Source organism: Rousettus aegyptiacus, unplaced genomic scaffold (genome assembly GCF_014176215.1).
Source record: "Rousettus aegyptiacus isolate mRouAeg1 unplaced genomic scaffold, mRouAeg1.p scaffold_m13_p_2, whole genome shotgun sequence".
Taxonomy (NCBI): Eukaryota; Metazoa; Chordata; class Mammalia; order Chiroptera; family Pteropodidae; genus Rousettus; species Rousettus aegyptiacus.
Window position 1 is genome coordinate 164,633,435 of NW_023416295.1, and position 15,828 is coordinate 164,649,262.

Consider the following 15,828-nt stretch of genomic DNA (forward strand, 5'->3'; position numbering starts at 1 on the left):
AGAGGGCTGAAGTGGTGGAACATGGGATGTGTGCTGGACAGGAAGGGCTGGTAGCATGAATGCAGAGGTGCCTGGGACCAGAGGGCTCTGTGGGTTCGAAGTCCAGGTGTGGTGAGAGTAATGCCGGGCCAGGCTGATAGGTAGTGAGTGGTTCTTAAACGAACCGTGCATAAGTGTTATCTAGGGAGCTTTTTTTAAAAATGTAGATTTCTAAGTACCTCTTTTAGGAATTCTAAACCAGTAAATCTGAGGTGAGGGCTGGGATGTGGATATTTAACAAACAGCCCAGGAAATTCTCATTCAAACGGTCTGTGCACCACCCTTGGATAATCTCTGAAATGTGAGACTTTGGGCAGAAAAGGAGTTGTCTGATTTTAAGATTTCAGAGGTAGAGCCATCGCTCCTGAAGCTGAGGTCCAGGTGTGGCTACAAGAATGCATGATTAAAGCAGGAGTGCAGTGGAAGTAGGTGGAGATGGAAGTCAAAGGATGAAGGAGATCATCCATGTGACAGTCACCCAGGAAGGTGGAAGGGCTCAGAGGAAACAGGGACTCAGTTCCATGTGCAAAAGTCTTCCATGAAGAAGATGTTTCTGGAGGGGTAGTAGATAATCTCCATGGTGGGGTGGAAACTTTATAAACTAATCACCGCAGCACTTGGGTGTGAATGCCTGACTATATTGTGTTGAGGAGCCTATTTGTGGCCCAAGAGGCATTTTTTTCTTACCAGCATTCCCAAGGCTCCAGGTCTGCCGGGGGTGGGGTGAGGCAAGTGACTATGAAGTAGTACAAAAGGCTGCAAAACCATAACCATGGGAATAGATAATAAAGACCTTCAGATTAGAGAAGAGGCTCTAGAAGTACCTATGAATCCCACCACGTAAAGAGTTGGATCGACAGAAATCATCCTTGGTCAATAATCCAAATACCTCTAACCTGGCTGGCTTCATTGGAGATTTAAGGTGCCTTGCAATGACTGCTCCCAGCCAGCACCCGAGAGCTGCAAGGTTAATAAGACGGGCTTATTTCTGGTGATACAGGGCTCCTCTGATGGTCAACTTTGGCTTGAAGTTTCCCTGACGACTTCGTCAAACTCTTCTTAGAGGACACTTCTATCTACCCCTCCTTCCTTTCTCTCCTTCACTCAGGATCAGCCTTGCTTTGTGGTCTGACAGCTGTCCCAATCTTGCTTTGACCCCTTTGCATTTTCTCTTGGAGGTATTTCCCCTCATAAAATTCTTGCGTGTTCGATCCAGCCTTGATGACTGCTTCTTGGAGGACGCAGACTAACACAGGAGGCATGTGGTAGTGTAGGACATTTATTTCTTACTCCAAAACCTAATTCAGGGAGAGTCAGCTTTGAAAAAATTTAGAAAAGCTAAGCAAACCACTGGTTATTAAGAACAAGGATGCTGAACAGTGAGAGTTCACCGAGCGGTAACCGTGCGCTGGTCAGAGAGCATTGATTATCTCTGTAAGCCCCTGCTCCTGAGATCGAACCTGATGCCCAATGAGATTAAGCAACTGGACGCTGATCCTGAAGCTGGCGAAGCTCTCTCAGGTGAAGACACAGCCCCTGCGGGTGCCACCCACATGCTCTTTCTCCTGCATTGTGCTGCCCGGAGGGAAGAGGGGCTCCCTGGGACGGAGACGCAGCGAGGAGACTCGACCAGCCCCTGTCTTCGGTGGCACCCAGGTGTTTTGGGTGGATTGGTGTCTACACATATTTTCAGAGGTACTTCTTATTTTAGGGTACTCTTGCTCACAATAACCCCTGAGGATTTAAAGCCAGTTTTTATAATGCTCTTAACTCAGGTGGACATCAGAATTAACAGACCTTGTCATGGACCAGATCAAAGTCAGGATCAAATGGCAGATTGTTGCCAACATCAGGACCCGCTGCCAGTGAAACACTCTCTCCCTTTAATCACATATAACTAGACAGATTGGCTCGAGTTGTAAAATACAACCCCAATCTGGCTGCTCCTCTCTGTTGCCGCTGCCCCATCTTTTCCACACCATCATTTTGCAGAGTCACTGCATTAGCTTCCTAACTGGTCCGCCTGCTTCCTTTTGCCCCCTTCCAACCTGTTCTTCACATACAACCACAGTGATTGTTCTAAGATTCAAGCCAGATCATGTCCTTCTTCTACTTAAATCCTCAAGTAGCTTCTTATTACACTTAGAAAAAGACCTACACTTCTTCCCATAGCTCTAGTAGTGCCTTGAGACCAGGCGCCTGCCCGTGGCTCTCTCTGAGCAAAACACCTTTTCTCCCCCAACACTTTGTGGGTTTCCAGAACGTACCGAGTTCTTCCCACCCTACAGTCTTTACACTGGCCGTTCCGCTGACCTGGAATGCTCGTCCCCATCTTCGCATGTCTTGCTTCTCCCTGTCGTTCTCCATGGCCACACAATCTAAGTCCCGCCCTGACTTGCTTTCGCACAGCTGTTTTACTTTCCTCGAAGTGTGAACCACACGAGAAGTTAAGTGATTTACTTGTTCACGTGTTTATTGTCTGTTTCCCCCCCACAGTGTTGACTCTGTGAGAGTCGCCAGCTGTCCGCTTTGTTTTGATTCCATATCCTCAACGTTGAGAATAGTGCTAGGCACATAGTAGCTGTTCATTGAAGATTTGTTGACTGAATAAAGATCACCATCGAAAGGAGAGCAGGTCTAAATGAAAATGTAGATCAGTGGAGAAGATGTGAGTCAAGCATTTACGTCATGTGCAACCATGTATTTTGGGCTCTTAAAGGAAACCTACTTTCTCTTGCCATGAAAATGGACTTAGAGGAAATATTTATTAAAAGGATTTGAAGACTTGACTCAGGAAGGAGAGGACTTGTTGCGTATGTTTCTAGTCAGGTTTTAATCAGGAAAATTGGAGGGGAATTTGATCGAGAGCTCCCGGGGCTCAGGCTGTGCTGGGGTCACGAAACTCATAATACATGGCACTTACTGTGGGCGCGCATGGTCGTACCATTGCTGCTACACATGCGATGCCTCTCGTGTCGATTCCTTCTCACGGTGGCTCTACAAGGTCGGCGCCGTCGTGAACCTCACTGTACAGAAAAGGAACCTCGGTGAGCATTTGCCTGAGAAACCACAGCTAGTAATGACTGGCGCTGTGGTTTCCATCTTATTTTCTTTGATTTCAAAGCTCAGCATCTACGACCTTACGCAGAACCTGCACAGCTACCGCTAATTGCATGTTCGCAAGGGCGAGGCCCAGTGCTAAGCCTTTAGGCCAAGGTGCGCTCATTAACCTGGATCAGAACCCAAAGCCTCTGCTTCTCACCTTGGGCCACAGTGCCTAATGAATAGCTTTGACCACCCTCTTGCCTTTCCTTTCTGGTTCGTTCTCCTGGGAGCAGATGTCAGTACAGCTCTGTGACTGATTCATCTGTTGCCAGCCAACCAAAGTCCTGTGAAGGGTTTTGCCAATTCATGGAGTGTGAAGTTACTCAACATTGGGTAATAAGTGCCATCTGCAAGGAGACCTCAAAGGTTTATCTCAAGCCCACGAACTGTCTGGTGTTTGCAGGAGCTGTTCTATGGGTCCTGAGGTCAAGCAGAACTCAGCTCAAGTCCTGATTCAATCGCTTATTAGCTGTGAGACAAATCCTTTGGCAATGTCCCTTTCTGTATCTATGTCCAAAAAACATCAGGCGCCTACCTCATGGCTTGCGATTCGTTGTGGTGCTGCTCTGCCTATGGTGCCTCTAGCTACTAGCTAAAGGTGATGTTTTTATCATTGTTATTGTACCAAACTTGAGGACTGTCCTGGCCAGACTGTAAGAGATGACGAGGGACAGGACGATGGGGAGATCTTTGTGGACTGACTGCGCAGGAAGTCTTCAAATTAATAAGACTGAGGATCCTGGCTGCACACGGTTCCCACATCTATAAAACAGCAACGGTAATATATGTTTACGTGCCAAATAGAAGCTGTATTGTCTAATGACCTTTGGAGACTGCTTGGAAAGTGTAGCCAGTGATTTAAAGATCTTCAACGTGAAAGGCATTAGAAATATGCAAGGTGAGCCGGCTGGTTTAAGAAAATGGGGTTAGAACTCCATTGTTTGCACAGAGATTAAAACCCAGGTTGAAATTTCTCAGAAGCTCTGAATGGAGCCAAGAATATTGATCGGCTCCTTTTTTTCCACAGGAGCAGAGGCTGCAGCCCCTGCACCAGCCTCTCCTTGCTGGGGCTTAATCTGATTGACAGTCTGCTCAGCTGCACAAAGGGCAGTGAGGAATCACTCTGCTAACAAGCTCCTTGCCCTCCAGACTCTGGGGGAATGTTGACTGACGGGGACACAATTAAAAGGGGATTGATTTATTGAGCTGGAATGCTCCCACTTCCCCTAATCTCGGGCATCTCTCTTCTTCATGCAATCACCCTTTCCAAGCAAGAGTCCTCCTACGCAAACGAAACCCTCCTCATCACCAGGGAGTCCAAGGCGCCTCTAGTTTACCAAAGGTAGCTCAGCCCTGGAAGCCCATAAAGAAAAACCACATAAAAGAAATCCTCTCCTGCACCAGGCCTGGGATAAGGATCTGGAATCCAGCAGGGAGGGGTGCTCTAAACAAAAAAGTAAGCAGCGGTAATGAAAACTGCTACCCTCGGCTCCAGGGGGGAAGCGGGTTAAGAAGAATAAATGGGCAAGGAGCCCCATTTTTGTCTTTTATAAAATGAAACTGTAAATTTCTGTTTGAAATCACAGGGTCATCAAGTATTTGGAATGTTGATGGGGATGCCAGTGGGATTCAAGGGAAGACGAAAATCTGTGGATTTGAGTTTGACTCTCCCTTTGAACTGTTTCACTGAACCGATGGTGGTCGAATCTCAGCTCCGTGTGTACAGATGATTATTTATAATTGTTGGGATCTGAGGGGCACCCCATAAACAGCACCTCTCCTTTTCACCAGAGCTACGAACTGATGAAGAAGGAAAACGGAAAGGCTCGAGGGCTAGAGATCGAAACATGGTATCATCTTTGTTACGGATAAAACGGAAAATGCAGTTCGTATTGGTGGACTGGTAGATTTCTTGCTTCCGGACAGGCATTTGTGAAATGTCCTGTAGGGAGGAGGGGCAGAGCAGAAAGGGCTCACTCCCAAGACGCGTAAAGAAAGGGGCTGGGCTGCACCTGCCCGATTTTTTTTTTCTTCCCAAACTAACATAAACATACTGTCACTCTTTCTCCCCGGGGAGTCAGTAGATGAGAGGACAGAGAACCCAGAAGCGGAGTGGCACCCCTGCCCCATGGAAGGAATCATCGCGATGAGGAAGAAGCACCTCCACCCCTGCACTAATGGCTCTGAAATTAATGCTAATAGCGATAACGGAAATAATAATGATGACAAAAGTTATAATTTGCTCAGTATTTACCGTTCGTAGGCTCTGGGCAGAACACTCTATCTCATCTAATCGTCGCAACGACCCACAGATGTTTTTTATTATTATGGCTCTGCAACAGACGAGGAAGCAGAGACTGAGAGAGGTCGTGTAACTCGTCCGAGGACACACAGCTGGGAAGGCAGAGAGCGACAGTGCGCGCCCGCTCTCCCTGGCACTGGAGCCTGAGGCAGGAAGCAGGCTCTGCTCTGTGTGTTGAATCCCTAACGTGAACGAATGGGGTGAAATGTGAGGGTTTGGCCAGCACGGGCCGATCTGCGTAGGGTTGTAGATTTAACCGTCTTTCCCCCGCCCTGCTCAAGGGCTGCACCTGGGGACTCTTGACCTGGATGTTCTGCCCTACTAGGCCGAGCCGAGAAGTGCCTGGCAGTGGGTTCTGGAGCTGGTCCCGCTGCCCCAGGGGCCCGGTGTCAGAGTGTACTGGGGAAAGTGCTTGTCCACTTGGCCACCCCGTCCCCTTTGCTTGGTCTTTGATCTCTTTCTAGATTGTCAGTGGATCTGCTCCAGGTGGTCTTCCCAATGGCCAGTGGCCTACACCCCGTGGGCCAGAGAGGCACTTGGACAAAGCCGCATTCCCATGGGGAACGGGACAAAGCCATCTCTGTCTGAGCTCGAAATCTGACGCAGGGATTAGGGAAAAGTGCAGCTGACGGAGGCTGGCATTCGACTTTCCCTCTCCTGGTGGGAATGCCACGGTCTTCGGAGCATCTGGTCACCACATGTCCAGACATCCTTCTCACCACTGGGTATTAAACCAAAAGCCGGGCCCCTGATACCTCATCTTCCCTCGCTCGTTCTTCACACCATGTGATTTATTTTTAATCCTCGGAGCCGGCATAGTTATCTTTATCAGCTTTTCCTCCTTTCCGGAGAGGACCCCTCCCCATATCCAGGTATCTGCTTTCTACTCATCAGCTTTGCCACCTCGGTCTCTTCCCTCATTCACTGTCACACGGGCATTGACTTCTGTTATCTTAATCTCTTTCTTTGGAAACCCCTGTCACTTTCAACGTTCCCTGTTTTCTCCTTTGCCTCAGCCTTACCCGCCCCCCCGCCTCCCACCCCCTCACGCCAGGTCTCCCATTGCCTTCTCAGCCTTCTTTTCGAAGATGTTGTATTTATTTTCCTGTTTGTTTCATCCAGTATGACCTGACAGGGTGACTGAAGCAGCCATATTGGGGATGGAAATATGTGGTAGTTCTTCACAGGTTTGTTTGTTTGTGTGTTTGTTTGAGTGGGGTGTTTGCAATCAATTTATGTAGTTAGCTGAAAGGTTAAGATTCTTCCGCTTTAAAATTAACCTCCCCAAATTAAAATGTTTGGTGTTTGTGTTTGTTTGTTCATTTATTTGTTTCTCCGTTGTGGTCAGGTCTCCACATGCATAGAGACTGCCCCGGAGAGGGGTTCCTGAGGAATGCCTGTCGAGTGTGTATCACTTCTACTCAAGCCTTATGAGTACTGATTTCATGGAGAGTAGAGCACACGCTGTTCTTTGTGTTTACCTTAGGCATTTCTCTCACTCGGAGAAGTGATGTCAAAATGAGATGCTTCCGATGGTGCCGCAGATGGGCACGGGACTAAGATGGTGTCGGGCCAAAAGTCCAGTGGCATCTGAACCCCTCCAGGAAAGGCCTCTGTGGAAATAAATGTTCACAGGATAAAACAAGGCCGAACATCCCTGAATTATTTGCTGGGACCCCGACTCCAAACCTCGATGCAAACCTCAGTAGATCCAGGCTCTACCCCATGGAGATTTCATTTTCTTAAGCAAAGTGGACCCGAGGGGTCTGGGGTGGGTGCTGCTCATATTCCCACCCCAATCCCTGGGAACAAGCTGGTGTGCTCATGCTCCAGCTGCTTTGGGTATTGCCTGCTAAGGGCTCACAGCTGCCTCCTTCTCTGGAGATTTGTTATTACCCACGGGAGTCTCTTCACTTGGGAGAATACGAGCTGCCCCAACTGCCCCCTGCAGCCTATATCTAATGAGCAACCAACAGGGGATACAAAAGCCTGACCCCTGTTTCAAAGTGGCATCCACTCTGAGGTACGATTCATGCTCCTGACCGTGCGGTGTGGTTGGGCTTAAGCTAGATCCCAGCTGCGACCGTATCATATCTCAGCTTAGTTCTTTCTCTCCTTATTCTGCTTTCCTCACTTCCTTAATAAATTATGGATACCTAAATCCTTGTCTCAGGCTCTGCTTCCAGGGAGTCAGATATAAAACAGGCTACCAAGCCAAATCAGCACAAGGATCTACCCCACCAATGTTCAAACCCGAATCTGGGGTCTTACCACTTCAGGGTGAAGGATGACCACACGAGCCGAGAGAAGCTGGGCAGACCGTAGTGCAGATGCTTACCCCAGTGCCAGAGTGGAACTGCTCTAGTCTTACCGGAGCTGGGATGGTGAAGGGAGCCACGGGCCTGTGTCAGCACATGCTGGCCGGATGGAGAGCATCAGAGGAAAAGAAAGATGACCTTCTTCAAAAAGGGTTGGGCTCTAGGTTCCTAGGAAGAACCAATAGCTGAGAGATGAAGGAGAGTGTGTTTCAGGTCCCTGCCACTGCAGAAACAAGAGGGACGCAGAAGACACCCGACTTTTGTTCTTGACCTTTTAGGCAGGCCCAGCGAAAGCTCTGTTTCATCAATCTAAGTATGTCTCTGCTTTGGGGTGGAGTTGGGGCGGATGAGAAGGGATCGAGTGGCAAGTGCGTTGGAGACAGGCAGAGAAAAGGTGAAGAGAAGTGGTGTTCTCCTCCCATAGGCCCACAGTGACCTATGTCTCCCTCTCTACTTTGTCTTTTTTCTTGGACTTCAAATCCTTCATACCCCTCCTCATTGTGAAGTCTTAGCCCACCTTTTGCTTCCTCCCCACTTTCCTACTCGGACAAATTCTTGACATTCATTCAACAGGCATTTATTAAGTGCCTACGGGCATCAGGCACTTTTCTAGACATTGGGGAGTCACTAGGAACAGCTGCCATCTGTCGTTGCCAGTGGGGAAAGACACCCAGTAAACATGCAAACAGCTAAGCAGGTAAGTTCCGTTAGAGGTAAGTGCTATGAAGATGATAAAAGAACATCCGGTACTCATTACGCTAGTGTTCCTTTGTTGTTGCCTTGAGTCTTGTCTGCCCAGTGATGCTGCTGGGCCTTGGAGGGTGGAGATCTCAGCCAACACTTCGCTTTCTCCAAGATGCCTGGTCCAGTGTCTCACCCACCACTAGAAGTCAACACAGACTTGTTGATTCCTGGAGAGTGAGTACGTTTGGGCTTTTCCACTTCGGACCAGACTTAGATTTCAATTCTTTTGCCTTTGGTTTTCTCCCATGACACGATCTGTGTTCAGTGGAGCAGGTGGGGCCTCCGAGGGCCTGTGTTGCAGCCTTGTGCTGCTAGCTGCTAGCCGGTGTGCGAACTACGATGAGTCTCGATGTTGATCGCCCCAGTTCCTCCGCGCAGGACAGGCGAGGTGAAAGTGTGTCTTATGGAGGATGAGATGAGATAATCTGCATAATGTGCTCCTTCTAGGGAGGACGTTGGGTGACGAGTCAAGCCCTCACTTAGCACCACAGATGTGACCAGCCTCAGGAGGATCCAGAAAGAACATGGGACTCAAGTCTCTTGCAGTCTGGTTGGCTTCCAGGCAGTCTTGGCTATTGGTTTTGAGCTTGATTGAGGTCCCGAGCATAGGCTTTTCGGGGCTGGCAGAGGCAAATGGTGGGAGAAGGGCCCTCTCTCCCAGCCTCCCCATCACCCCAGACCCAGAGTTCATCTTTTCCCTCCCCAAATGCCCCCATTTCTCTCCTTACTTAGGCTTAAAATCCCAGCTTCTTCTTGGTTTTTCCTTTTTCTCTCATCCTATTGTTCTACTCAGAAACCAAGTGCCTCACGTTCTGTGTTTCTTTTTCTCAAATTCTCATCATTTTATTTCTTTTGCCCTTGCTCTGCTTCCAGTCCCAGGTCCTCCTTTTGCATTTCTGAGCAGCTGGTGCAACTTCCTCACAGGTGTCTCTGACCCTTGTTTCTTCTCATCACGGTCCATCTGTTATACTTTGAGATTCCTGCTTCCTGAAAGAAAAATAGGTCACACCCCTCGCGCTGGCATCTGGAGCTCTCTCCCGTGAAACTCTTCAACTTTCCCACCTTTTATCCTCACTATTGTAGCCAAATGCGCCCACTCACAGCTCTCTGGACATAGCCTGTACTTCCCGGGCCCTGAGCTTTTGCTCCAGCTGGTCTTGCTGTCGAGGATGCACCTTTGCCCTGTCCTTCAAGGCCTGCTTCAGGCACAGCCCCTGATGCCATGACTGGTCAGGATCTCACTCTCACCTCTGCACATTCGTTCTCCTTACCTTGTCCCTGTCCTGTGATGCTTACCTCCTACAGCTGCTCTAGAAATGTATGCACTTTGGTGATGCTACTGAAGAGGTTTTATTTTCTCAGGTTCTAATGTGAACATTCTTACTGGGTAAACTCATGTTTGTGGAGAGCATACGCTGATATGTTCTCTTCAGGGGCAGATGACGAGCCCAGGAGGACGGAGGCAGGGGAGCAGGGACACTTGACATAACACAAGGAGATGACTGTGGTTGTGCCAGGAAGAAGGTGGGAGAGCAACCAGACCTGGTGAGAAACTACTCACCCTGCACAGCATTTCCTCTTCCTGGGATTCTCAAATCTTCAGTAGAGATGAAATTCTTAGAGGCAGAAGCATTTCTGTGGACACAAAAAAGGTACTGGCTCATTGATCCATGGAGATCCATGAGTGAGAAGGCCAGAGAAACATGGAGAGCTCACCTGCGAGCAACCTGCAGGGACTGTGGAGGGGTTTGGTTCCCATGAAAGGCAAGGTGTATGGTTTATGACTAGTCCAAGGCCATTTTTTGAAAGGTGGTTTGGCGGTGGCCTCCAAAAGGTGACCTCAGATGACATCTGAGATAAGTTTCTTATCCTGTCTGAGAGATTCTTGGGGGCAGAGCCCTAAAATCCTTCTTCGTAGGGTTTCTAGTTCAATGCTGGCTCCATGATTGTTGATTTACATTGAGATATTAGGAGGTAGGTGGTGACTCTTTTGCAGAGGAGTGAGTGCCACTGGTCATTTGGTTACTCTTTCTTGGTTTGACACAATGTGCTTTGCCTTCCATTTTTACATTTGATCCTCACATAAACCAGGGAAATTAGACTTGATAAACGTATAGACAGAGAAACAGGCTCAGTGAGCGTTGAGTGACTTCCTGAAGATCACATAGCTAGAAAGAGGCAGAGCTGAGACTCGAACCCAGAGCTCCAAGTCCAGCGCTCAATTCGTCTCCCATGCCAGGTACTCCCACTTACCCTCATCACTCAGGTCAGGCTGAACGGGAAGGATCTGGAAAGCTGAGTGGTAAATCTTCCTATATTAACTCCTGAATAAAAATTATTTATTTTGAGAATATGAGCTGGTGCAGGATCCTCTTCTCTTTCTGAAATTATCTTCATGAAACATTTTGGTCATGCACAGAGAGCTGAGTCATCAGAATGACTTCCAAAGCAATTCCAGGATCCCAAAGCTTGGAACGATCAGAAACCATCAATCACTTGAACCACCAAACCCAGAGCACACCAGTCCCTCTGAAAATGGAAGGATACTTAAATGGGTGCTGTTTCCTGCCCCCGGAAGGCAGCCACCATTGTCGGTAGTGTGTACTCTACAATTTTCGTCCTTACTCCTGTCAGGCATTGATCTCTATATCACACCCCACATGGATATGTGAGATTTCCTCCCTGTGACAAGCGAGGAAATGAGGCTCGGATTAAATTACTTGCCCAAGTTCACGCAACTAGTGATGGAGAGACATGGAATATAAACCCGTAGTATTTCTCAATCCAGACACTGTATTCTCAGCCGCTGTGCAATTTGCCACCGGGTCGACATTTGCTGATCGAATGGGGTTGAATAGCAACACAAGAACAGTGCAGCCAGATGCCAAGGGGCCAGTACAGAAAGAGGCGCTGTGGGCGTGGAGAGACGAGTGGACTGTCTCCGAGAAACTGTTGGTGCTGCCGTGGACACCTTCGGTGGCCTCGCCACTGGATCGAGCCAGCAGCTCCGGCGGCTGGGCTCCTTGCTGGGCAGCCGCAGAAGCATGAGACCTCATGGGAAAACTAACTTACGACGAACCGTGCCAGAAATGGCCACTTCATCACCAGCTCCCACTTAGGTCATATTTCAAAGACTGGTTCAGGGCCACTGGTGGGGGCGCACGGCTGTGAGATCATGGCCGAGCAACCTGACTTTAAAGACTGTAAGGACCAACTTGGGAGTTTTAGTGCATTTCTGCCGCCCCGGCATGAAGTCAGCCGGATGGCGCGTGACAGGGAGTGTTCCTCTTGTAATTAGCCAGGGTGCTTTTTGTTTTGTTTTGTTTTGTTTTGTTTTTCCCATGTTCTGCCTTAATTTAGTGTGCCACAAGTGCGCCTGCTCCTCTTGGAGCTACCTCATAGCAGTAGTGGAGGTGAGTCACGGCCATAAAATCTGGAAAGCTCTGGGAGGGGGATGAGGGTGGTGGAAAATATAAATTATTGTTATCACCTTTCGGACGCACCCATGTAAATTATTGCCCTTTTACCAGCTGCTGCCTTGTGCCTTCGTCAACACTGAGCCAGAAGTGATGGTTTTAACGGGGGGGTAAAAAGGATAAAAAATCAGTTCCCTATTAGGGCAGAGGCCCCAGGTGCCCATTGTTCTTTGGAGGGAGGATGGAGTGAGTTAAATTCCCAGCACTGCCGCTCACCAGCTGGAACCTCAGATTTGCTCCGAAACACTTGGGTGTGAGCAGTGTCACGTCACATTTTCTTTATTTTTCTAAAGCGAATAAATCTGGCTTGGTTCTCCACCTGCCGGGCCTGGCAGGAGACCCATTCTTAGTTATGTGGTGGTGAGGTGTTCCTTCTCTCTTCCTTCGGAACATAAGGAAGCCCTGGGAATTAGGTAATTCAATAAGATTTAGGGTCAAGTTTCTCGTCCTGAGTTCATGACAGAGAAATCCTTGCTTGTGAGCTGCAAGTGCCATTTTGAAGGGAGACTCTCATCCCCCTCCATCCCCAGGGGTCTTTGCAGGGACTCCCCAGGCACCAGCCTCGCGACCCCCGAGCCACTCCTCAGTCACTCCCCATCTGGTACTGCAGATCTCCATTCTCAGGGACTTTCAAAGCACTGTTCCTTTTCCCATCTCAGGAAGATGCACGGCACTTCAGATCGAGTCACCTCTCCTGAGTCTTCCCATCTTCAGGACGGTTCAGACCTCAGGCAGAGCAGTTATCTCATCTCTTTAAGCCTTTCTTTAAAATACGACAAAACAACAAACAAACAAACAAACAAATAGAAAAGCAGAAAACCAAACCAATGATTCCATGGGAAGGGAAGATCATCCACATCCCATACTCTCTGTGCCGCCCTTATAGCAAAGGTTCTCACAGTTACACAGGCACCAGAGTTTCCTGGAGGACTCATTAAAACACAGATTCCTGGGCCCCACCCCAGGGTTCTGATTCTGGAGGCCTGATAATGTGCATTTTGAACACGTTGCTCTGCAAGGCTGATCCTGGACACCATGTTTGGGGAAGCGCTATTTTAGATCAATAGTTCTTTCCTGGGGATGGAAGGTAGGTCAGCCATAAGGAATGATTTATTTATTATTTATTTTTTTAAATTAATTGATTAATTTTTTATGATGGCATCGGTTAACGAAATCTAGTAAGTTTCAGCTGTACATTTTAACAGTAAGACATATATATATATATATATATATATATATATATATATATATATATTTGTATTGTACTTCCCATAGCCATAAGGATTTAAAAAAAAAAAACAAAATGTCTCTCTTGTACTGAGATGAATAGTGTACTCTCCCCCGCCCCACCCACCCTGCTAAAATCCAGAAACTGTGAAAGCAACATCATTTGGAAATTAAGTCTTTGCAGATATAATCAAGTTAAGGTGGGGAGCAGGCCGCACTGGGTTACAGTGGGCCCTAAATCCATTATGACTGGTTTTCTCATAAGAAGAGGGAAGTTTAGGCACGTAGCACAGAGGTGAAGACACACGGGGGAGAATTCCACGTGAAGACGAAGACAGAGGTTGGAGTGACGAGTCTACCAGCTAAGGAACACCAAGGATTGCTGGCGACCACCAGAAGCTGGGAGAGAAGTATGATTTTCCTTCAGAACCCCTAGAAGGGACCACTCCTGCTGACGCCTTGATTACGGGTTTATGGCCTCCGGACCTGTGAAAAAGTACGTTTCGTGTGATCATTTATTACAACAGCCCTAAGAAACTAACGTACCCCTAATTCACAAAACTCTAAATCCAAAAACAGTGATTGTACTTTTTCTTCCTTCGCTGAGAAACTTTAGTGAGTACTGGAAATCGCCTGGGGGGATCAGAGACCCCTGGTGAAGCTGTGCGGTTGTTCTCACTTGGCCAAGGGGGTCCAGCCTACTCCAAGCCATGCTGTCCTGGAGGCCATGTCCACCCAGGGGCACCATACAGGGAAGCTCGGCTGCGGGGCGGGTGGAAGCAATGATTCCCAGGTTCTAAGCTCAAGATTCTACTTTTGTAGTTTCAATTTGTTTTCTGGAAATCTACATTTTATCAAACCTCCCAGGTAAATAGTCAACGGCCAAAGAGGGCATTTAATGAAACATTGGTTGGAGGGGGTGGGGTTTGTAGTTTAAAGTAGACAAACCATACCTTTGGTTTTCTAAACCAAGACTTTTAAATTTTTCTGTGCCATTGATCCTTCGGCAATTTGTTAAAGCTTATCGACATTTCTCAGAATAGAATGTGGCTCTTAAAACCACAAAATAAAATATGTAGGATTGCGAAGGAAGTCATTTATATTGAAATACATCATTAAGAATGTAGAAAAGACAAACTTTTAAGCTACAGTACTGTAAGTGGATCTTTAGCAGCATGTTACATAACAAGAATTAGCAGTGGGTATAATGAGTACTGTAATTCCAAGGTGGCGATGAGTCTAAATCGTATTTTGAAAAGTTGTGACAGCTATAAAGTGATAAAATCTGTGATTTCTATTCACATAAAGTCACAGGAACTGCTTATCCTCCTGTGGTTTGTGGTCCACATTCATAATCGAATACATTTCAGTCGGAATTAGTAGAAATAAAGACGAACGTTTTCCCCAAGTTCATGGTCGCCTTGAACTGTGTCCACAGATCCTTTGAAAGTCCAGGGATCTCAAGTTAAGAACCTCTGGTGTCTAATTCTTTATCTTTTTTCCTTCTCGTGTGGTGCCCCTGTCACTCTGCAAGCCCACAACAAACCCAGATTCCCCTCCTCTCAGCTCACATCAAAACCTGCCCTTAGGGGCTACACTGTATGGATTCTAGAGCCAAAAGTTGCAGAGGTTCAAGAACTTCCCTCCTAACTTATTAGCTGCTCAACTTTAATCCTCTGAGCCTTGATGGCTACATGTATAATACCCACTTTGTAAGGTTATAGTGAGGATTAGAGATGATGTATATAAGTGCTTGGCAAATAATAGGTGCCTATTAAGATTAAATGTCATTCATTGTAAGTTATAAGAAACTGATTAGAAATATTTGTTTTAGTGCTTTCCCAGTTAAGAGATACTTAAGTTTTAACAAGGATCCATATAGCATTTCAGGTTGGAGAAAGAGGTTTGCGTGGAAGGGATGAGACTCCCTCAGATCACTCTCTGTTGGAGCTGGATGGATTCATTCATTCAACAGTCATTCAAAACAATCACTGAGCACTGCACGTAGGTGTGTGTTTTTGGAGCCAGAGGAGTATTGAGAAGACCCTGTTGGAATCTGGGCCAAGTTTCAGTGTCTCATGCCTCCTCAGGTCTGGCCAGCCTGGTTGTTACTATGGTGATGACTGGGCCAGGCAGAAAGCAGGTGAGGCGCTTGCAGTGGCTGGACCACTTCCTGGAGACACGGTCTGTGCCTTGCCTGGTGTGAGGCCAGGGTGTTGAGAGGACAGGCAGACAGGCGGGTAAACATTCCACCACGTTGTCCCAGCCTGCTCTCGCCCGGGGCCTGTCCCTAATAAAGCCCGCGTGTGTGTGAGGGCCTCTGACAGATGTAATGGGGGCCTCCGCTTGCCAAGTTCGCTCCACTGGCCATGATCTGGTCTGCCGGGGGAGTTGTCTGCAAGGAAACAGAGCAAACCCTCCTGCCGCCCCTTATTCCCATCTTTTTTGAGGTGAAACCTAGCATTAGAGGTCTCTGGGAGGAACATTTCTTGTACTGAGGGGACAGTGGATTGGAAATTTTCCTGCTGTCCTTCGGGATCTGACAATAATAGGCAAACTGCAGCAGTGTTTACTGTGGTGATGGAGACAGGGAGCTGGTTCTGCTCCCTGGCTTATG

The 15,828-nt window shown here is 47.8% G+C and overlaps 1 long non-coding RNA gene across 5 annotated transcripts in view; it reads left to right on the forward strand.

Moving 5' to 3' along the window:
* LOC107501172 overlaps positions 1-5,347 on the forward strand; it is a 53,407-nt gene extending 48,060 nt beyond the window's left edge. For 3 of the 5 annotated variants that reach the window (XR_001594697.2, XR_001594698.2, XR_001594700.2), the window contains one exon: positions 4,172-5,347. This is a non-coding gene — a long non-coding RNA (uncharacterized LOC107501172). The remainder of the gene's footprint in view (positions 1-4,171) is intronic. The other 2 variants (XR_004955797.1, XR_001594699.2) reach the window with 2 other exon arrangements.
* Positions 5,348-15,828: the final 10,481 nt, after the last annotated feature.